General features: G+C 41.8%; 1 protein-coding gene across 3 annotated transcripts in view; it reads right to left on the bottom strand.

The window, feature by feature from the left end:
* TCF20 (transcription factor 20) overlaps positions 1 to 23,821 on the bottom strand; it is a 222,420-nt gene that overhangs the window by 117,543 nt on the left and 81,056 nt on the right. The window lies entirely within an intron of this gene.

Raw genomic sequence — 23,821 nt, 5'->3', positions numbered from 1 at the left:
GTGGCCACGCAGGCGCTATCAATATCACTGATGCTCTTTCCTGTTTGATTTTGGCAAACAGACGAGGGAGCAGAGGAAACGGTGGAAACACATAAGCCAGGTTGAAGAACCAAGGCGCTGCTAGAGCATCTATCAGTGCCGCTTCTGGGTCCCTGGACCTGGATCCGTAACAAGGAAGGTTGGCGTTCTGGCGAGACGCCATGAGATCCAATTCTGGCTTGCCCCAAGGGAGAACCAATTGAGCAAACACCTCCGGATGGAGTTCCCATTCCCCCGGATGAAAAGTCTGACGACTTAGAAAATCCGCCTCCCAGTTCTCTACACCTGGGATATGGATCGCTGACAGGTGGCAAGAGTGAGTCTCTGCCCAGCAAATTATCTTGGAGACTTCTAACATCGCTAGGGAACTCCTGGTTCCCCCTTGATGGTTGATGTAAGCCACAGTCGTGATGTTGTCCGACTGAAATCTGATGAACCTCAGTGTTGCTAGCTGAGGCCAAGCCAGAAGAGCATTGAATATTGCTCTTAACTCCAGAATATTTATTGGGAGGAGTTTCTCCTCCTGAGTCCATGAACCCTGAGCCTTCAGGGAGTTCCAGACTGCACCCCAACCTAGAAGGCTGGCATCTGTTGTTACAATTGTCCAATCTGGTCTGCGAAAGGTCATACCCTTGGACAGATGGGCCCGAGATAACCACCAGAGAAGAGAATCTCTGGTTTCCTGATCCAGATTTAGTAGAGGGGACAAATCTGTGTAATCCCCATTCCACTGACTGAGCATGCATAATTGCAGCGGTCTGAGATGCAGGCGCGCAAATGGCACTATATCCATCGCCACTACCATTAAGCCGATTACTTCCATGCACTGAGCCACCGTGGGGCGCGGAATGGAGTGAAGAACACGGCAAGCATTTAGAAGTTTTGATAACCTGGACTCCGTCAGGTAAATTTTCATTTCTACAGAATCTATAAGAGTCCCTAGGAAGGAAACCCTCGTGAGAGGAGATAGAGAACTCTTTTCTTCGTTCACTTTCCACCCATGCAACCTCAGAAATGCCAGAACTATCTCTGTATGAGATTTGGCAATTTGAAAGCTTGACGTCTGTATCAGGATATCGTCCAGGTAAGGAGCCACCGCTATGCCTCGCGGTCTTATGCACCGCCAGAAGTGAGCCCAGACCCTTTGTAAAAATTCTTGGGGCTGTAGCCAACCCGAATGGAAGAGCTACAAATTGGTAATGCCTGTCTAGAAAGGCAAACCTCAGGAACTGATGATGATTCTTGTGAATCGGAATATGAAGGTAGGCATCCTTTAAGTCCACTGTGGTCATGTACTGACCCTCTTGGATCATGAGTAAGATGGTTAGAATAGTTTCCATCTTGAATGACGGAACTCTGAGGAATTTGTTTAGGATCTTTAAATCCAAAATTGGTCTGAAGGTTCCCTCTTTTTTGGGAACCACAAACAGATTTGAATAAAACCCCTTTCCTTGTTCCATCTGCGGAACTGGATGGATCACTCCCATTACAAGGAGATCTTGTACGCAGCTTAGGAATGCCTCTTTCTTTATCTGGTTTGCAGATAATCTTGAAAGGTAAAATCTCCCTTGTGGAGGAGAAGCTTTGAAGTCCAGAAGATATCCCTGAGATATGATCTCCAATGCCCAGGGATCCTGAACATCTCTTGCCCACGCCTGGGCGAAGAGAGAGAGTCTGCACCCTACTAGATCCGTTGTCGGATAGGGGGCCGCTCCTTCATGCTGTCTTAGAGGCAGCAGCAGGCTTTCTGGCCTGCTTGCCCTTGTTCCAGGACTGGTTAGGTTTCCAGGCCTGCTTGGATTGAGCAAATGTTCCCTCTTGTTTTGAAGCAGAGGAAGTTGATGCTGCACCTGCCTTGAAATTTCGAAAGGCACGAAAATTAGACTGTTTGGCCTTTGATTTGGCCCTGTCCTGAGGAAGGGTATGACCCTTACCTCCAGTAATGTCAGCAATAATTTCTTTCAAACCAGGCCCGAATAAGGTCTGCCCCTTGAAAGGAATGTTGAGTAATTTAGACTTTGAAGTCACGTCAGCTGACCAGGATTTGAGCCATAGCGCCCTACGCGCCTGAATGGCGAAACCGGAAATTCTTAGCCGTTAGTTTAGTCAAATGAACAATGGCATCAGAAACAAATGAGTTAGCTAGCTTAAGAGTTCTTAGCTTGTCAATAATTTCAGTCAATGGAGCTGTATGGATGGCCTCTTCCAAGGCCTCAAACCAGAATGCCGCCGCAGCAGTGACAGGCGCAATGCATGCAAGGGGCTGTAAAATAAAACCTTGTTGAATAAACATTTTCTTAAGGTAACCCTCTAATTTTTTATCCATTGGATCTGAAAAAGCACAACTGTCCTCAACCGGGATAGTGGTACGCTTTGCTAAAGTAGAAACTGCTCCCTCCACCTTAGGGACAGTCTGCCATAAGTCCCGTGTAGTGGCGTCTATTGGAAACATTTTTCTAAATATAGGAGGTGGGGAAAAGGGCACACCGGGCCTATCCCACTCCTTACTAATAATTTCTGTAAGCCTTTTAGGTATTGGAAAACATCAGTACTCACCGGCACTGCATAGTATTTATCCAGCCTACACAATTTCTCTGGCACTGCAATTGTGTCACAGTCATTCAGAGCAGCTAATACCTCCCCAAGCAATACACAGAGGTTCTCAAGCTTAAATTTAAAATTAGAAATCTCTGAATCAGGTCTCCCCGATTCAGAGACGTCACCCACAGACTGAAGCTCTCCGTCCTCAGGTTCTGCATATTGTGACACAGTATCAGACATGGCTCTTACAGCATCTACGCGCTCTGTATCTCGTCTAACCCCAGAGATATCGCGCTTGCCTCTAAATTCAGGAAATCTGGATAATACCTCTGACAGGGTATATTCATGATTGCAGCCATGTCCTGCAAAGTAATCGCTATGGGCGTCCCTGATGTACTTGGCGCCATATTAGCGTGCGTCCCTTGAGCGGGAGGCGAAGGGTCCGACACGTGGGGAGAGTTAGTCGGCATAACTTCCCCCTCGACAGACCCCTCTGGTGACAATTCTTTTATAGATAAAGACTGATCTTTACTGTTTAAGGTGAAATCAATACATTTAGTACACATTCTCCTATGGGGCTCCACCATGGCTTTTAAACATAATGAACAAGTATCCTCTGTTTCAGACATGTTTGTACAGACTAGCAATGAGACTAGCAAGCTTGGAAAAAACTTTAAAGCAAGTTAACAAACAATATAAAAAACGTTACTGTGCCTTTAAGAGAAACAAATTTTGACAAAATTTGAAATAACAGTGAAAAAAGGCAGTTACACTAACAAAATTTTTACAGTGTATGTAACAAGTCAGCAGAGCAGTGCACCCACTTGCAAATGGATGATTAACCCCTTAATAACAAAAACGTTTTTTAAGCACAGTCACAACTGCCGCCACAGTCTACTGTGATTGTTACCCTCCTCAAACACCACTTTGAAGCCTTTTGAGCCCTTCAGAAATGTCCTGTATCATGCAGAGGGAAGCTGAATGTCTCTGTCAGTATTTTTATCTGCACAGAAAAGCACTAAAATAGGCCCTTCCCACTCATATTGCAACAGTGGAAAGCTTCAGGAAACTGTTTCTAGGAAAAAATCAAGCCAGCCATATGGAAAAAAACTAGGCCCCAATAAGTTTTGTCACCAAACATATAAAAAAACGATTAACATGCCAGCAAACGTTTTATATTACACTTTTATAAGAGTATGTATCTCTGTTAATAAGCCTGATACCAGTCGCTATCACTGCATTTAAGGCTTAACTTACATTAATCCGGTATTAGCAGCATTTTTCTAGCAAATTCCATCCCTAGAAATATATTAACTGCACATACCTTATTGCAGGAAAACCTGCACGCCATTCCCCCTCTGAAGTTACCTCACTCCTCAGAATATGTGAGAACGGCAGTGGATCTTAGTTACTTCTGCTAAGATCATAGAAATCACAGGCAGATTCTTCTTCTAATGCTGCCTGAGATGAAACAGTACTCTCCGGTACCACTTAAAAATAACAAACTTTTGATTGAAGTTAAAAAACTAACTATAATGCACCACTCTCCTCTTACTACGTCCATCTTTGTTGAGAGTTGCAAGAGAATGACTGGATATGGCAGTGAGGGGAGGAACTATATAGCAGCTCTGCTGTGGGTGATCCTCTTGCAACTTCCTGTTGGGAAGGAGAATATCCCACAAGTAATGGATGATCCGTGGACTGGATACACTTAACAAGAGAAAAGGCAGTTAAACTAACGAAATTTTTACAGTGTATGTAACAAGTTAGCAGAGCATTGCACCCACTTGCAAATAGATGATTAACCCCTTAATACCAAAAACGGAATAACAAATGAAAAAAACGTTTTTAAAACCAGTCACAACAACTGCCACAGCTCTACTGTGGCTGTTACCTTCCTCAAACACGACGTTTGAAGCCTTTTGAGCCCTTCAGAGATGTCCTGTATCATGCAGAGGGAAGCTGAATGTGTCTGTAATTTTAGCTGCGCAGAAAAGCGATACAATAGGCCCCCTCCCACTCATATTACAACAGTGGAAAGCCTCAGGAAACTGTTTCTAGGCAAAAATCAAGCCAGCCATGTGGAAAAAAACTAGGCCCCAATAAGTTTTATCACCAAGCATATATAAAAACGATTAAACATGCCAGCAAACGTTTTATATTGCACTTTTATAAAAGAGTATGTATCTCTGGTAATAAGCCTGATAGCAGTCGCTATTAAATCACTGTATTTAGGCTTAACTTACATTAATCCGGTATCAGCAGCATTTTCTAGCAAATTCCATCCCTAGAAAAATGTTGTTAACTGCACATACCTTTATTGCAGGATAAACTGCAAGCCATTCCCCCTCTGAAGTTACCTCACTCCTCAGAATATGTGAGAACGGCAGTGGATCTTAGTTACTTCTGCTAAGATCATAGAAAACGCAGGCAGATTCTTCTTCTAAATGCTGCCTGAGATAAAATAGTACACTCCGGTACCATTTAAAAATAATAAACTTTTGATTGAAGAAAAAAAACAAACTATAATACACCACTCTCCTCTTACTACCTCCATCTTTGTTGAGAGTTGCAAGAGAATGACTGGATATGGCAGTGAGGGGAGGAGCTATATAGCAGCTCTGCTGTGGGTGATCCTCTTGCAACTTCCTGTTGGGAAGGAGAATATCCCAAAAGTAATGGATGATCCGTGGACTGGATACACTTAACAAGAGAAATAAATAAATATATATATATATATATATATATAGGGAAGATAGAGCACACGCTAGCCTAGTATACAGATGTGTGTATATATAGGGAGGATAGAGCACACGCTAGCCTAGTATACAGATGTGTGTATATAGGGAGGATAGAGCACACGCTAGATTACTGTACAGATGTGTATATACATATATATATATATATATATATATATATATATATATATATATATATATATATATATATATATATATATATATATATAGAGGAAAGAGCACACACTAGCCTATTATACAGATGTGTAAATATAGGGAGGATAGAGCTCACGCTAGCCTACTATACAGATGTGTAAATATAGGGAGGATAGAGAACACGCTAGCCTACTATACAGATGTGTATATATAGGGAGGATAGAGCACACGCTAGCTTACTATACAGATGTGTATATATAGGGAGGATAGAGCACACGCTAGCCTACTATACAGAAAGTGGATACATAGGGTGGATAGAGCACACACACTAGCCTACTATACAGATGTGTATATATAGGGAGGATAGAGCACACGCTAGCTTACTATACAGAACGTGTATATATAGGGAGGATAGAGCACACGCTAGCCTTCTATACAGACGTGTATATATGTAAGGGATAGAGCACACACTAGCTTACTATACAGAAGTGTACATATGTAAGGGATAGAGCACACACTAGCTTACTATACAGACGTGTATATATGTAAGGGATAGAACACATGCTAGCTTACTATACAGATGTGTATATATGTAAGGGATAGAGCACACGCTAGCTTACTATACAGATGTGTATATATAGGGAAGATAGAGCACACGCTAGCTTACTATACAGATGTGTATATATAGGGAGGATAGAGCACACGCTAGCTTACTATACAGATGTGTATATATAGGGAGGATAGAGTACACGCTAGCCTACTATACAGATGTGTATATATGTAAGGGATAGAGCACACGCTAGCCTACCATACAGATGTGCATATATATATATATATATATATATATATATATATATATATATATATAGGGAGGATAGAGCACACGCTAGCTTACTATACAGATGTGCCCCAAGGCAGAACATAGAGTGATCTGAGATGTCATCGCAGAAAATGCAGCATGTCTGCAGAAAGAACAGGAACTGTTAGCACTTTAACTTTACAGCTCTGCTCCACATTAGGCTGTTCTTTTTAAACAGAGCTGTTCTCTGGCTGCATTGTATAAGTTTTCCTTAACACGGTGCATCCAGAGCAAAGTGCTGTTTGAAGAAAAAAATCAACAAAATTTACAATTTTATTTTATTTAAAAATGACCTGCAGAAAAATTCCACTAAAAAAATCTCATTGCAGAAAGTGAAAAAAAGTTCTGTCTCTGGGCTCGGAGATGTGTATATATAGGGAGGAAAGAGCACATGCTAGCCTACTATACAGATGTGTATAATTGAGCACACGCTAGCTTACTATACAGATGTGTATATATAGGGAGGATAGAGCACACGCTAGCCTACTATACAGAACGTGTATATATAGGGAGGATAGAGCACACGCTAGCCTACTATACAGAACGTGTATATATAGGGAGGATAGCGCACACGCTAGCCTACTATACAGAACGTGTATATATAGGGAGGATAGAGCACACGCTAGCCTACTATACAGAACGTGTATATATAGGCAGGATAGAGCACACACTAGCTTACTATACAGATGTGTATATATGGAGAGGATAGAGCACACGCTAGCTTACTATACAGATGTGTATATATAGGGAGGATAGAGCACCCACTAGCTTACGATACAGATGTGCATATATAGGGAGGATAGAGCACACACTAGCCTATTATACAGATGTGTATATATAGGGAGGATAGAGCACATGCTAGCCTACTATACAGAACGTGTATATATAGGGAAGATAGAGCACACGCTAGCTTACTATACAGATGTGTATATATAGGGAGGATAGAGCACACGCTAGCTAACTATACAGATGTGTATATATAGGGAAGATAGAGCACACGCTAGCTTACTATACAGATGTGTATATATAGAGAGGATAGAGCACACGCTAGCTTACTATACAGATGTGTATATATAGGGAGGATAGAGCGCACACTAGCCTACTATACAGAACGTGTATATATAGGGATAGAGCACACACTAGCTTACTATACAGATGTGTATATATAGGGAGGATAGAGCACACGCTAGCCTACTATACAGAAAGTGTATATATAGGGAGGATAGAGCACACGCTAGCTTACTATACAGATGTGTATATATAGGGAGGATAGTGCACACGCTAGCACTCTATACAGATGTGTATATACAAGGAGGATAGAGCACACGCTAGCCCACTATACAGAATGTGTATATATAGGGAGGATAGAGCACACGCTAGCCCACTATACAGAATGAGTATATATAGGGAGGATAGAGCACACGCTAGCCCACTATACAGAATGAGTATATATAGAGAGGATAGAGCACACGCTAGCTTACTATACAGATGTGTATATATAGGGAGGATAGAGCACACGCTAGCTTACTATACAGATGTGTATATATAGGGAGGATAGAGCACACGCTAGCTTACTATACAGATGTGTATATATAGGGAGGATAGAGCACACGCTAGCCTACTATACAAATATGTATATATAGGGAGGATATAGCACACGTTAGCCTACTATACAGATGTGTATATATGTAAGGGATAGAGCACATGCTAGCCTACCATACAGATGTGTATATATAGGGAGGATAGAGCACACGCTAGCTTACTATACAGATGTGTATATATATAGGGAGGATAGAGCACACGCTAGCCTACTATACAGATGTGTATATATAGGGAGGATAGAGCACACGCTAGCCTACTATACAGATGTGTGTATATGTAAGGGATAGAGCACATGCTAGCCTACCATACAGATGTATATATATAGGGAGGATAGAGCACACGCTAGCTTACTATACAGATGTGTATATATATATATAGGGAGGATAGAGCACACGCTAGCCTACTATACAGATGTGTATATATAGAGAGGATAGAGCACATGCTAGCCTACTATACAGATGTGTATATATAGAGAGGATAGAGCACACGCTAGCCTACTATACAGATGTGTATATATAGCGAGGATAGAGCACACGCTAGCCTACTATACAGATGTGTATATATAGGGAGGATAGAGCACACGCTAGCTTACTATACAGATGTGTATAGGGAGGATAGAGCACACGCTAGCTTACTATACAGATGTGTATATATAGGGAGGATAGAGCACACGCTAGCCTACTATACAGATGTGTATATATAGAGGATAGAGCACACTCTAGCTTACTATACAGATGTGTATATATAGAGAGGATAGAACACACGCTAGCCTAGTATACAGACGTGTATATATAGGGAGGATTAGAGCACACGCTAGCTTACTATACAGACGTGTATATATATAGGGAGGATAGAGCACACGCTAGCCTAGTATACAGACGTGCATATATAGGGAGGATAGAGCACACGCTAGCCTAGTATACAGACGTGCATATATAGGGAGGATAGAGCACAGGCTAGCTTACTATACAGATGTGTATATATATGGAGGATAGAGCACACGCTAGCCTACTATACAGATGTGTATATATAGGGAGGATAGAGCACAGGCTAGCCTAGTATACAGATGTGTATATATAGGGAAGATAGAGCACACGCTAGCTTACTATACAGATGTGTATATATAGAGAGGATAGAGCACACGCTAGCTTACTATACAGATGTGTATATATGGAGATGATAGAGCACACGCTAGCTTACTATACAGATGTGTATATATAGGGAGGATAGAGCGCACACTAGCCTACTATACAGAACGTGTATATATAGGGATAGAGCACACACTAGCTTACTATACAGATGTGTATATATAGGGAGGATAGAGCACACGCTAGCCTACTATACAGAAAGTGTATATATAGGGAGGATAGAGCACACGCTAGCTTACTATACAGATGTGTATATATAGGGAGGATAGTGCACACGCTAGCACTCTATACAGATGTGTATATACAAGGAGGATAGAGCACACGCTAGCCCACTATACAGAATGTGTATATATAGGGAGGATAGAGCACACGCTAGCCCACTATACAGAATGAGTATATATAGGGAGGATAGAGCACACGCTAGCCCACTATACAGAATGAGTATATATAGAGAGGATAGAGCACACGCTAGCTTACTATACAGATGTGTATATATAGGGAGGATAGAGCACACGCTAGCTTACTATACAGATGTGTATATATAGGGAGGATAGAGCACACGCTAGCTTACTATACAGATGTGTATATATAGGGAGGATAGAGCACACGCTAGCCTACTATACAAATATGTATATATAGGGAGGATATAGCACACGTTAGCCTACTATACAGATGTGTATATATGTAAGGGATAGAGCACATGCTAGCCTACCATACAGATGTGTATATATAGGGAGGATAGAGCACACGCTAGCTTACTATACAGATGTGTATATATATATATATATATATATATATAGGGAGGATAGAGCACACGCTAGCCTACTATACAGATGTGTATATATAGGGAGGATAGAGCACACGCTAGCCTACTATACAGATGTGTGTATATGTAAGGGATAGAGCACATGCTAGCCTACCATACAGATGTATATATATAGGGAGGATAGAGCACACGCTAGCTTACTATACAGATGTGTATATATATAGGGAGGATAGAGCACACGCTAGCCTACTATACAGATGTGTATATATAGAGAGGATAGAGCACATGCTAGCCTACTATACAGATGTGTATATATAGAGAGGATAGAGCACACGCTAGCCTACTATACAGATGTGTATATATAGCGAGGATAGAGCACACGCTAGCCTACTATACAGATGTGTATATATAGGGAGGATAGAGCACACGCTAGCTTACTATACAGATGTGTATAGGGAGGATAGAGCACACGCTAGCTTACTATACAGATGTGTATATATAGGGAGGATAGAGCACACGCTAGCCTACTATACAGATGTGTATATATAGAGGATAGAGCACACTCTAGCTTACTATACAGATGTGTATATATAGAGAGGATAGAACACACGCTAGCCTAGTATACAGACGTGTATATATAGGGAGGATTAGAGCACACGCTAGCTTACTATACAGACGTGTATATATATAGGGAGGATAGAGCACACGCTAGCCTAGTATACAGACGTGCATATATAGGGAGGATAGAGCACACGCTAGCCTAGTATACAGACGTGCATATATAGGGAGGATAGAGCACAGGCTAGCTTACTATACAGATGTGTATATATATGGAGGATAGAGCACACGCTAGCCTACTATACAGATGTGTATATATAGGGAGGATAGAGCACAGGCTAGCCTAGTATACAGATGTGTATATATAGGGAGGATAGAGCACACGCTAGCCTACTATACAGATGTGTATATATGTAAGAGATAGAGCACACGCTAGCCTACTATACAGATGTGTATATATGTAAAGGATAAAGCACACGCTAGCCTACTATACAGATGTGTATATATGTAAGGGATAGAGCACACGCTAGAATACTATACAGTTGTGTATATATGGAGAGGATACAGCACATGCTAGCCTACTATACAGATGTGTATATATGTAAAGGATAGAGCACACGCTAGCCTACTATACAGATGTGGATATATGTAAGGGATAGAGCACACGCTAGCCTACTATACAGATGTGGATATATGTAAAGGATAGAGCACACGCTAGCCTACTATACAGATGTGAATATATGTAAGGGATAGAGCACACGCTAGCCTACTATACAGACGTGTATATATGGAGAGGATAGAGCACACGCTAGCCTACTATACAGATGTGTATATATGTAAGGGATAAAGCACACGCTAGCCTACTATACAGACGTGTGTATATATGTATATATATATATATATATATATATATATATATATATATATATATATATATATATAGAGAGAGAGAGAGAGAGAGAGAGAGAGAAAGAGAGAGAGAGAGGATACAGCACACGCTAGCCTAGTTTACAGATGTGTATGTATGCAACGGATAGAGCACACAGTAGATTACTATACAGACGTGAATATATGAGCACACGCTAGCCTACTATACAGACGTGTATATATGTAAGGGATAGAGAACACGCTAGCCTACTATACAGATGTGAATTTATGTAAGGGATAGAGCACACCCTAGCTTACTACACAGATGTGTATATATGTAAGGAATAGAGCACATGCCAGCTTACTATACAGACGTGTATATATGTAAGGGATAGAGCACACGCTAGCCTACTATACAGACGTGTATATATGGAGAGGATACAGCAAACGCTAGCCTACTATACAGATGTGTATATATGGAGAGGATAGAGCACACGCTAGCCTACTATACAGATGTGTATATATGAAGAGGATAGAGCACAAGCTAGCCTACTATACAGACGTGTATATATGTAAGGGATAGAGCACATGCTAGTCTATTATACAGACGTGTATATATGTAAGGGATAGAGCACACGCTACCCTACTATACCGACGTGTATATATGGAGAGGATACAGCACACGCTAGCCTACAATACAGTTATGTATATATGGAGAGGAAAGAGCCCACGCTAGACTACTATACAGATGTGTATATCTAGGGAGGATAGAGCACACGCTAGCTTACTATACAGATGTGTATATATGGAGAGGATAGAGCACACGCTAGCCTACTATACAGATGTGTATATATGGAGAGGATAGAGCACATGCTAGCCTACTATACAGACGTGTATATATGAAGAGGATAGAGCACAAGCTAGCCTACTATACAGACGTGTATATATGTAAGGGATAGAGCACATGCTAGTCTACTATACAGACGTGTATATATGTAAGGGATAGAGCACACGCTACCCTACTATACCGACGTGTATATATGGAGAGGATACAGCACACGCTAGCCTACAATACAGTTATGTATATATGGAGAGGAAAGAGCCCACGCTAGACTACTATACAGATGTGTATATATAGGGAGGATAGAGCACACGCTAGCTTACTATACAGATGTGTATATATAGGGAGGATAGAGCACACGCTAGCCTACTATAGAAATGTGTATATATAGGGAGGATATAGCACACGCTAGCCTACTATACAGATGTGTATATATAGGGAGGATAGAGCACACGCTAGCTTACTATACAGATGTATATATATATATATATATATATATATATATATATATATATATAGGGAGGATAGAGCACACGCTAGCCTACTATACAGATGTGTATATATAGGGAGGATAGAGCACACGCTAGCCTACTATACAGATGTGTATATATAGGGAGGATAAAGCACACGCTACCCTATTATACAGACGTGTATATATGTAACGGATAGAGCACACGCTAGCCTACTATACAGATCTGTATATATGTAAGGGATAAAGCACACGCTAGCCTACTATACAGACGTATATATATATATATATATATATATATATATATATATATATATATATATATAGAGAGAGAGAGAGAGAGAGAGAGAGAGAGAGAGAGAGAGAGAGAGAGAGACAGAGAGAGAGAGGATACAGCACACGCTAGCCTAGTATACAGATGTGTATGTATGCAACGGATAGAGCACACAGTAGATTACTACACAGACGTGAATATATGAGCACACGCTAGCCTACTATACAGACGTGTATATATGTAAGGGATAGAGAACACGCTAGCCTACTATACAGATGTAAATTTATGTCAGGGATAGAACACACGCTAGCTTACTATACAGATGTGTATATATGTAAGGAATAGAGCACATGCCAGCTTACTATACAGACGTGTATATATGTAAGGGATAGAGCACACGCTAGCCTACTATACAGACGTGTATATATGGAGAGGATAGAGCACACGCTAGCCTACTATACAGGTGTGTATATATGGAGAGGATAGAGCACACGCTAGCCTACTATACAGATGTGTATATATGGAGAGGATAGAGCACACGCTAGCCTACTATACAGATGTGTATATATGGAGAGGATAGAGCACACGCTAGCCTACTATACAGATGTGTATATATGGAGAGGATAGAGCACACGCTAGCCTACTATACAGATGTGTATATATGTAAGAGATAGAGCACATGCTAGTCTACTATACAGACGTGTATATATGTAAGGGATAGAGCACATGCTAGCCTACTATACAGACATGTATATATGTAAGGGATAGAGCACATGCTAGCCTACTATACAGACATGTATATATGTAAGGGATAGAGCACACGCTAGCCTACTATACAGATGTGTATATATGGAGAGGATACAGCACACGCTAGCCTACAATACAGTTATGTATATATGTAGAGGATAGAGCAAATGCTAGACTACTATACAGACGTGTATTTAAGTAAGGGATAGAGCACACAGTAGCCTACTATACAGACGTGTATATATGTAAGGGATAGAGGTCATACTAGCTTACTATACAGACGGGTATATATGGAGAGGACAGACCACACGCTAGCTTACTATAAAAACGAGTATATATCTAAGGGATAGAGCACACACTAGCCTACTATACAGATGTGTGAAAAAAATATATATAACCCCTTAACGACCGAGGACGTGCAGGGTACGTCCTCAGAAAAAAGGCAGTTAATGCCTGAGAACGTACCCTGCACGTCCTCGGTGTGGAAAGCAGCTGGAAGCGATCCTGCTCGCTTCCAGCTGCTTTCCGGTTATTGCAGTGATGCCTCGATATGGAGGCATCCTGCAATAACCTTAAATGGCCATCCGGTGCAGAGAGAGCCACTCTGTGGCCCTCTCTGCACCGGACATCGGTGGCCGGTAACGTTGGTGGGTGGGAGCTGACTTGGGAGGCGGATGGGCGGCCATCGATGGGCCGGGTAATGTAGAGGGGGGGCGGGGGCGATGGGGGCGCGCACAGGCGCGCGCGCGTGCACGCCGGGTGGCGGGCGGGCGCGTGCACGGGGCGGGAGCGGGTGGGAACCGCTACACTACAGAAAAGTTTCAGGTAAAGCTTTTTATTAAAAAAAAACAAAACAACAGTAAAGGTATCTAGGAGGGGGTGGGGGTTTGTTCTTTGGTGGGTAGGGGAGCTACACTACAGAAAATGGGGAAAAAATGAAAAAGCAACTGTTTTTTTTAATAAACTGGGTACTGGCAGACAGCTGCCAGTACCCAAGATGGCGGCCATTAAGGCAGAGGGGGAGGGTTAGACAGCTGTTTGGTGGGGGATCAGCCAGGTTGGGGGCTAAGGGGGGCTCCTACACAGCAGCATATGTAAATATGCTTTAAAAAAAAAAAAAGCCTAAATATATATTTTATTTTAGTACTGGCAGAGTTGCTGCCAGTACTTAAGATGGCGGGGACAATTGTGGGGTGGGGGAGGGAAGGGAGCTGTTTGGGAGGGATCAGGGGGTCTGATGTGTCAGGTGGGAGGCTGATCTCTACACTAAAGCTAAAATTAACCCTGCAAGCTCCCTACAAACTTCCTAATTAACCCCTTCACTGCTAGCTATAATACACGTGTGATGCGCAGCGGCATTTAGCGGCCTTCTAAGTACCAAAAAGCAACGCCAAAGCCATATATGTCTGCTATTTCTGAACAAAGGGGATCCCAGAGAAGCATTTAGAACAATTTGTGCCATAATTGCACGAGCAGTTTGTAAATGATTTCAGTGAGAAACCTAAAATTGTGAAAAATTTTACTTTTTTTTTAATTTGATCGCAATTGGCGGTGAAATGGTGGCATGAAATATACCAAAATGGGCCTAGATCATTACTTAGGGTTGTCTACTACACTAAAGCTAAAATTACCCCAAAAAGCTCCCTACATGCTCCCTAATTAACCCCTTTACTGCTGGGCATAATACACGTGTGGTGCACAGTGGCATTTAGCATCCTTCTAATTACCAAAAAGCAACACCAAAGCCATATATGTCTGCTATTTCTGAACAAAGGGGATCCCAAAGAAAAATTTACAATCATTTATGCCATAATTGCACAAGCTGTTTGTAAATAATTTCAGTGAGAAACCAAAAGTTTGTGAAAAAATTTGGGAAAAAGTGAACGATTTTTTGTATTTGATCGCATTTGGCAGTGAAATGGTGGCATGAAATATACCAAAATTGGCCTAGATCAATACTTTGGGATGTTTACTAAAAAAAAATATATACATGTCAATAGATATTCAGGGATTCCTGAAAGATATTAGTGTTCTAATGTAACTAGCGCTAATCTTGAAAAAAAAATGGTTTGGAAATAGCAAAGTGCTACTTGTATTTATGGCCCTATAACTTACAAAAAAAGCAAAGAACATGTAAACATTGGGTATTTCTAAACTCAGGACAAAATTTAGAAACTATTTAGCATGGGTGTTTTTTGGTGGTTGCAGATGTATAACAGATTTTGGGGGTCAAAGTTAGAAAAAACAGAATTTATGTTTACCTGATAAATTACTTTCTCCAACGGTGTGTCCGGTCCACGGCGTCATCCTTACTTGTGGGATATTCTCTTCCCCAACAGGAAATGGCAAAGAGCCCAGCAAAGCTGGTCACATGATCCCTCCTAGGCTCCGCCTTCCCCAGTCATTCGACCGACGTAAAGGAGGAATATTTGCATAGGAGAAATCATATGATACCGTGGTGACTGTAGTTAAAGAAAATAAATTATCAGACCTGATTAAAAAACCAGGGCGGGCCGTGGACCGGACACACCGTTGGAGAAAGTAATTTATCAGGTAAACATAAATTCTGTTTTCTCCAACATAGGTGTGTCCGGTCCACGGCGTCATCCTTACTTGTGGGAACCAATACCAAAGCTTTAGGACACGGATGAAGGGAGGGAGCAAATCAGGTCACCTAGATGGAAGGCACCACGGCTTGCAAAACCTTTCTCCCAAAAATAGCCTCAGAAGAAGCAAAAGTATCAAATTTGTAAAATTTAGTAAAAGTGTGCAGTGAAGACCAAGTCGCTGCCCTACATATCTGATCAACAGAAGCCTCGTTCTTGAAGGCCCATGTGGAAGCCACGGCCCTAGTGGAATGAGCTGTGATTCTTTCAGGAGGCTGCCGTCCGGCAGTCTCGTAAGCCAATCTGATGATGCTTTTAAGCCAAAAGGAGAGAGAGGTAGAAGTTGCTTTTTGACCTCTCCTTTTACCAGAATAAACAACAAACAAGGAAGATGTTTGTCTAAAATCCTTTGTAGCATCTAAATAGAATTTTAAAGCACGAACTACATCCAAATTGTGCAACAAACGTTCCTTCTTTGAAACTGGATTCGGACACAAAGAAGGCACGACTATCTCCTGGTTAATGTTTTTGTTAGAAACAACTTTCGGAAGAAAACCAGGTTTAGTACGCAAAACCACCTTATCTGCATGGAACACCAGATAAGGAGGAGAACACTGCAGAGCAGATAATTCCGAAACTCTTCTAGCAGAAGAAATTGCAACCAAAAACAAAACTTTCCAAGATAATAACTTAACATCAACGGAATGTAAGGGTTCAAACGGAACCCCCTGAAGAACTGAAAGAACTAAATTGAGACTCCAAGGAGGAGTCAAAGGTTTGTAAACAGGCTTGATTCTAACCAGAGCCTGAACAAAGGCTTGAACATCTGGCAGAGCTGCCAGCTTTTTGTGAAGTAACACAGATAAGCAGAAATCTGTCCCTTCAAAGAACTTGCAGATAATCCTTTCTCCAAACCTTCTTGAAGAAAGGATAGAATCTTAGGAATTTTTATCTTGTCCCAAGGGAATCCTTTAGATTCACACCAACAGATATATTTTTTCCATATTTTGTGGTAGATTTTTCTAGTTACAGGCTTTCTGGCCTGAACAAGAGTATCAATGACAGAATCTGAGAACCCTCGCTTTGATAAGATCAAGCGTTCAATCTCCAGGCAGTCAGTTGGAGTGAGACCAGATTCGGATGTTCGAACGGACCTTGAACAAGAAGGTCCCGTCTCAAGGGTAGCTTCCATGGTGGTGCCGATGACATATTCACCAGGTCTGCATACCAAGTCCTGCGTGGCCACGCAGGAGCTATCAAGATCACTGATGCCCTCTCCTGATTGATCCTGGCTACCAGCCTGGGAATGAGAGGAAACGGCGGGAATACATAAGCTAGTTTGAAGGTCCAAGGTGCCACTAGTGCATCTACTAGAGTCGCCTTGGGATCCCTGGATCTGGACCCGTAGCAAGGAACCTTGAAGTTCTGATGAGAGGCCATCAGATCCATGTCTGGAATGCCCCACAACTGAGTAATTTGGGCAAAGATTTCCGGATGGAGTTCCCACTCCCCCGGATGAAATGTCTGACGACTCAGAAAATCTGCTTCCCAATTTTCCACTCCTGGGATGTGGATTGCAGACAAGTGGCAGGAGTGAGTCTCCGCCCATTGAATGATTTTGGTCACTTCTTCCATCGCCAGGGAACTCCTTGTTCCCCCCTGATGGTTGATGTACGCAACAGTCGTCATGTTGTCTGATTGAAACCGTATGAATTTGGCCTTTGCTAGCTGAGGCCAAGCCTTGAGAGCATTGAATATCGCTCTCAGTTCCAGAATATTTATCGGGAGAAGAGATTCTTCCCGAGACCAAAGACCCTGAGCTTTCAGGGGTCCCCAGACCGCGCCCCAGCCCACCAGACTGGCGTCGGTCGTGACAATGACCCACTCTGGTCTGCGGAAGCTCATCCCCTGTGACAGGTTGTCCAGGGACAGCCACCAACGGAGTGAAACTCTGGTCCTCTGATCTACTTGTATCGTCGGAGACAAGTCTGTATAATCCCCATTCCACTGACTGAGCATGCACAGTTGTAATGGTCTTAGATGAATTCGCGCAAAAGGAACTATGTCCATTGCCGCTACCATCAAACCTATTACTTCCATGCACTGCGCTATGGAAGGAAGAGGAACAGAATGAAGTACTTGACAAGAGTTTAGAAGTTTTGATTTTCTGGCCTCTGTCAGAAAAATCCTCATTTCTAAGGAGTCTATTATTGTTCCCAAGAAGGGAACCCTTGTTGACGGAGATAGAGAACTTTTTTCTACGTTCACTTTCCACCCGTGAGATCTGAGAAAGGCCAGGACAATGTCCGTGTGAGCCTTTGCTTGTGGAAGGGACGACGCTTGAATCAGAATGTCGTCCAAGTAAGGTACTACTGCAATGCCCCTTGGTCTTAGCACCGCTAGAAGGGACCCTAGTACCTTTGTGAAAATTCTTGGAGCAGTGGCTAATCCGAACGGAAGTGCCACAAACTGGTAATGCTTGTCCAGAAATGCGAACCTTAGGAACCGATGATGTTCCTTGTGGATAGGAATATGTAGATACGCATCCTTTAAATCCACCGTGGTCATGAATTGACCTTCCTGGATGGAAGGAAGAATTGTTCGAATGGTTTCCATTTTGAACGATGGAACCTTGAGAACTTGTTTAGGATCTTGAGATCTAAGATTGGTCTGAATGTTCCCTCTTTTTTGGGAACTACGAACAGATTGGAGTAGAACCCCATCCCTTGTTCTCCTAATGGAACAGGATGAATCAGTCCCATTTTTAACAGGTCTTCTACACAATGTAAGAATGCCTGTTTTTTTATGTGGTCTGAAGACAATTGAGACCTGTGGAACCTCCCCCTTGGGGGAAGTCCCTTGAATTCCAGAAGATAACCTTGGGAGACTATTTCTAGCGCCCAAGGATCAAGAACATCTCTTGCCCAAGCCTGAGCGAAGAGAGAGAGTCTGCCCCCCACCAGATCCGGTCCCGGATCGGGGGCCAACATCTCATGCTGTCTTGGTAGCAGTGGCAGGTTTCTTGGCCTGCTTTCCTTTGTTCCAGCCTTGCATTGGCCTCCAGGCTGGCTTGGCTTGAGAAGTATTACCCTCTTGCTTAGAGGACGTAGCACTTGGGGCTGGTCCGTTTCTGCGAAAGGGACGAAAATTAGGTTTATTTTTGGCCTTGAAAGACCTATCCTGAGGAAGGGCGTGGCCCTTGCCCCCAGTGATATCAGAAATAATCTCTTTCAAGTCAGGGCCAAACAGCGTTTTCCCCTTGAAAGGAATGTTAAGCAATTTGTTCTTGGAAGACGCATCCGCTGACCAAGATTTTAGCCAAAGCGCTCTGCGCGCCACAATAGCAAACCCAGAATTTTTCGCCGCTAATCTAGCCAATTGCAAAGTGGCGTCTAGGGTGAAAGAGTTAGCCAATTTGAGAGCATGAATTCTGTCCAAAATCTCCTCATAAGAAGAATCTTTATTGAGCGCCTTTTCTAGTTCATCGAACCAGAAACACGCTGCTGTAGTGACAGGAACAATGCATGAAATTGGTTGTAGAAGGTAACCTTGCTGAACAAACATCTTTTTAAGCAAACCCTCTAATTTTTTATCCATAGGATCTTTGAAAGCACAACTATCTTCTATGGGTATAGTGGTGCGTTTGTTTAGAGTAGAAACCGCCCCCTCGACCTTGGGGACTGTCTGCCATAAGTCCTTTCTGGGGTCGACCATAGGAAACAATTTCTTAAATATAGGGGGAGGGACGAAAGGTATGCCGGGCCTTTCCCATTCTTTATTTACAATGTCCGCCACCCGCTTGGGTATAGGAAAAGCTTCGGGGGGCCCCGGGACCTCTAGGAACTTGTCCATTTTACATAATTTCTCTGGAATGACCAAATTCTCACAATCATCCAGAGTAGATAACACCTCCTTAAGTAGGGCGCGGAGATGTTCCAATTTAAATTTAAATGTAATCACATCAGGTTCAGCTTGTTGAGAAATTTTCCCTGAATCTGAAATTTCTCCCTCAGACAAAACCTCCCTGGCCCCCTCAGACTGGTGTAGGGGCACTTCAGAACCAATATCATCAGCGTCCTCATGCTCTTCAGTATTTTCTAAAACAGAGCAGTCGCGCTTTCGCTGATAAGTGGGCATTTTGGCTAAAATGTTTTTGATAGAATTATCCATTACAGCCGTTAATTGTTGCATAGTAAGGAGTATTGGCGCACTAGATGTACTAGGGGCCTCCTGTGTGGGCAAGACTGGTGTAGACGAAGGAGGGGATGATGCAGTACCATGCTTACTCCCCTCACTTGAGGAATCATCTTGGGCATCATTTTCTCTAAATTTTGTGTCACATAAATCACATCTATTTAAATGAGAAGGAACCTTGGCTTCCCCACATACAGAACACAGTCTATCTGGTAGTTCAGACATGTTAAACAGGCATAAACTTGATAACAAAGTACAAAAAAAGTTTTAAAATAAAACCGTTACTGTCACTTTAAATTTTAAACTGAACACACTTTATTACTGCAAATGTGAAAAAGTATGAAGGAATTGTTCAAAATTCACCAAAATTTCACCACAGTGTCTTAAAGCCTTAAATTTGAAAGCTTTAACTCTTAAAATAACGGAACCGGAGCCGTTTTTATATTTAACACCTTTACAGTCCCTGGTATCTGCTTTGCTGAGACCCAACCAAGCCCAAAGGGGAATACGATACCAAATGACGCCTTCAGAAAGTCTTTTCTGTGTATCAGAGCTCCTCACACATGCATCTGCATGTCATGCTTCCCAAAAACAAGTGCGCAATAGAGGCGCGAAAATGAGGCTCTGCCTATGATTAGGGAAAGCCCCTAGAGGATAAGGTGTCCAATACAGTGCCTGCCGGTTATTTTACATAAATCCCAAGAATAAAATAATTCCTCAGAGCTATGAAGTTTTAAAATATGTTTATATATCAATCGTTTTAGCCCAGAAAATGTCTACAGTCTTAAAAGCCCTTGTGAAGCCCTTTTTTTCTTATGTAATAAAAATGGCTTACCGGATCCCATAGGGAAAATGACAGCTTCCAGCATTACATCGTCTTGTTAGAAATGTGTCATACCTCAAGCAGCAAAAGTCTGCTCACTGTTTCCCCCAACTGAAGTTAATTCCTGTCAACAGTCCTGTGTGGAAACAGCCATCGATTTTAGTAACGGTTGCTAAAATCATTTTCCTCTTACAAACAGAAATCTTCATCACCTTTCTGTTTCAGAGTAAATAGTACATACCAGCACTATTTTAAAATAACAAACTCTTGATTGAATAATAAAAACTACAGTTAAACACCAAAAAACTCTAAGCCATCTCCGTGGAGATGTTGCCTGTACAACGGCAAAGAGAATGACTGGGGAAGGCGGAGCCTAGGAGGGATCATGTGACCAGCTTTGCTGGGCTCTTTGCCATTTCCTGTTGGGGAAGAGAATATCCCACAAGTAAGGATGACGCCGTGGACCGGACACACCTATGTTGGAGAAAGTGTGTTTTTTTCCATTTTTTTCTCATATTTTATAATTTTTTTAAAGTAAATTATAAGATATGATGAAAATAATGGTATCTTTGGAAAGTCCATTTAATGGCGAGAAAAACGGTATATAATATATGTGGGTACAGTAAATGAGTAAGAGGAAAATTACAGCTAAACACAAACACCGCAAAAATGTAAAAATAGCCTTGGTCCCAAATGGACAGAAAATGGAAAAGTGCTGTGGTCATTAAGGGGTTAAGGGATAGAGCACACGCTAGCTTACTATAAAAAAAAGTGTATATATGTAAGGGATAGAGCACACGCTAGATACTAAACAGACGTGTATATATGTAAGGGATAGAACACATGCTAGACTACTATACAGACTTGTATATATGGAGAGGATAGAGCACACGCTAACATACTATACAGACATATATATGTAAGGGAAAGAGCACAAGCTAGCCTACAATACAGACGTCTATATATGTAAGGGATAGAGCACACACTAGCTTACTATACAGACGTGTATATATGAAAGGGTTAAAGCACACGCTAGATACTAAACAGACGTGTATATATGGAGAGGATACAGCACACCCTAGCCTACTATACAAATGTATAAGCAATAACTAGTGCTTCAGTGATGATGTCACTAAAGCACTTATAAGATGCGCCTAGGATAGGTATTACAAAGATTAATGATTAAAAAAAAAAAAAAGTATGTATAAAAAAGCAACAACAGTATTATAATATTAATATCAGAACATTGCTGTAATGGCACTCAAAAGTAAAGAAAACAATACAAACTGTAAAGTTCAGTGTATGTATTCTGATACAAAGTCCAAGAATACACAATGGCAATTCCAAAAGCTAACAGACAGATGAGGGTATTCCAAGATAGTGTAGGCTGCTCCTCCAAGGTGTTGTGCCGCAACACGGATGATATATCTAGGAAGGAAAGGATAGAGGGCTAGCCTGATGAAACAGTGTTGAACACTGAGAAACGCGTTGCTGTTTTTAATTTGGAATAAATTTTATTACTTTTACTCTCTATCTGCTGCATCATTTTTGGCTTACGCCTATTCCATTTTATCACCATCCATTTGGATCTTTTGGGATTTTTTTTGGTTTGCGCTATATTGGACACTGATTTGCTCCCATCACACCATTTTGGATTTCCCTGGACTCTCCCTGGTGAGACGAGGAATCCCACCTGACAACACCTTGAAAGAGGTCTACCGGACGACGTGTGGTTCCGGACTGCGAATACTGCACATTGGTGCCTTATACTGTGTGAGTAGGATTCTTGTGATCCAATTGCTGCTGTTTTTATTTACTTTTATGATCTGCACCATGTGGCGCCCTCTATCCTTTCCTTCCTAGATACTATACAAATGTGTATATATGGAGAGTATAGCGCACACGCTAGCTTACTATACAGACGTGTATATATGGAGAGGATACAGCACACGCTAGCCTACAATACAGATGTGTATACATGGAGAGGATACAGCACACGCTAGCCTACAATACAGATGTGTATATATGGAGAGGATAGATCACTTGCTAGACTACTATATAGACGTGTATATATGTAAGGGATAGAGCACATGCTAGTCTACTATACAGACGTGTATATATGGAGACGATACAGCACACGCTAGCCTACAATACAATTGTGTATATATGGAGAGGATAGAGAACACGCTAGACTACTATAAAGACATGTATATATGTAAGGGATAGAGCACACAGTAGCCTACTATACAGACGTGTATATATGTAAGGGATAGAGCACACAGTAGCCTACTATACAGACGTGTATATATGTAAGGGATAGAGCACACAGTAGCCTACTATACAGACGTGTATATATGTAAGGGATAGAGCACACACTAGCCTACTATACAGATGTGTATATATGTAAGGGATAGAGCACACGCTAGCTTACTATAAAAAAAAGTGTATATATGTAAGGGATAGAGCACACGCTAGCCTACTATACAGACGTGTATATATGCAAGGGATAGAGCACATGCTAGCTTACTATACAGACGTGTATATATGTAAGGGATAGAGCACAAGCTAGCTTACTATACAGATGTGTATATAT

This window comes from Bombina bombina, chromosome 7 (assembly GCF_027579735.1).
Source record: "Bombina bombina isolate aBomBom1 chromosome 7, aBomBom1.pri, whole genome shotgun sequence".
NCBI classification, from domain to species: domain Eukaryota; kingdom Metazoa; phylum Chordata; class Amphibia; order Anura; family Bombinatoridae; genus Bombina; species Bombina bombina.
The sequence above is the reverse complement of the archived record's forward strand: the minus strand, read 5'-3'. Positions and strand labels throughout refer to the sequence as shown.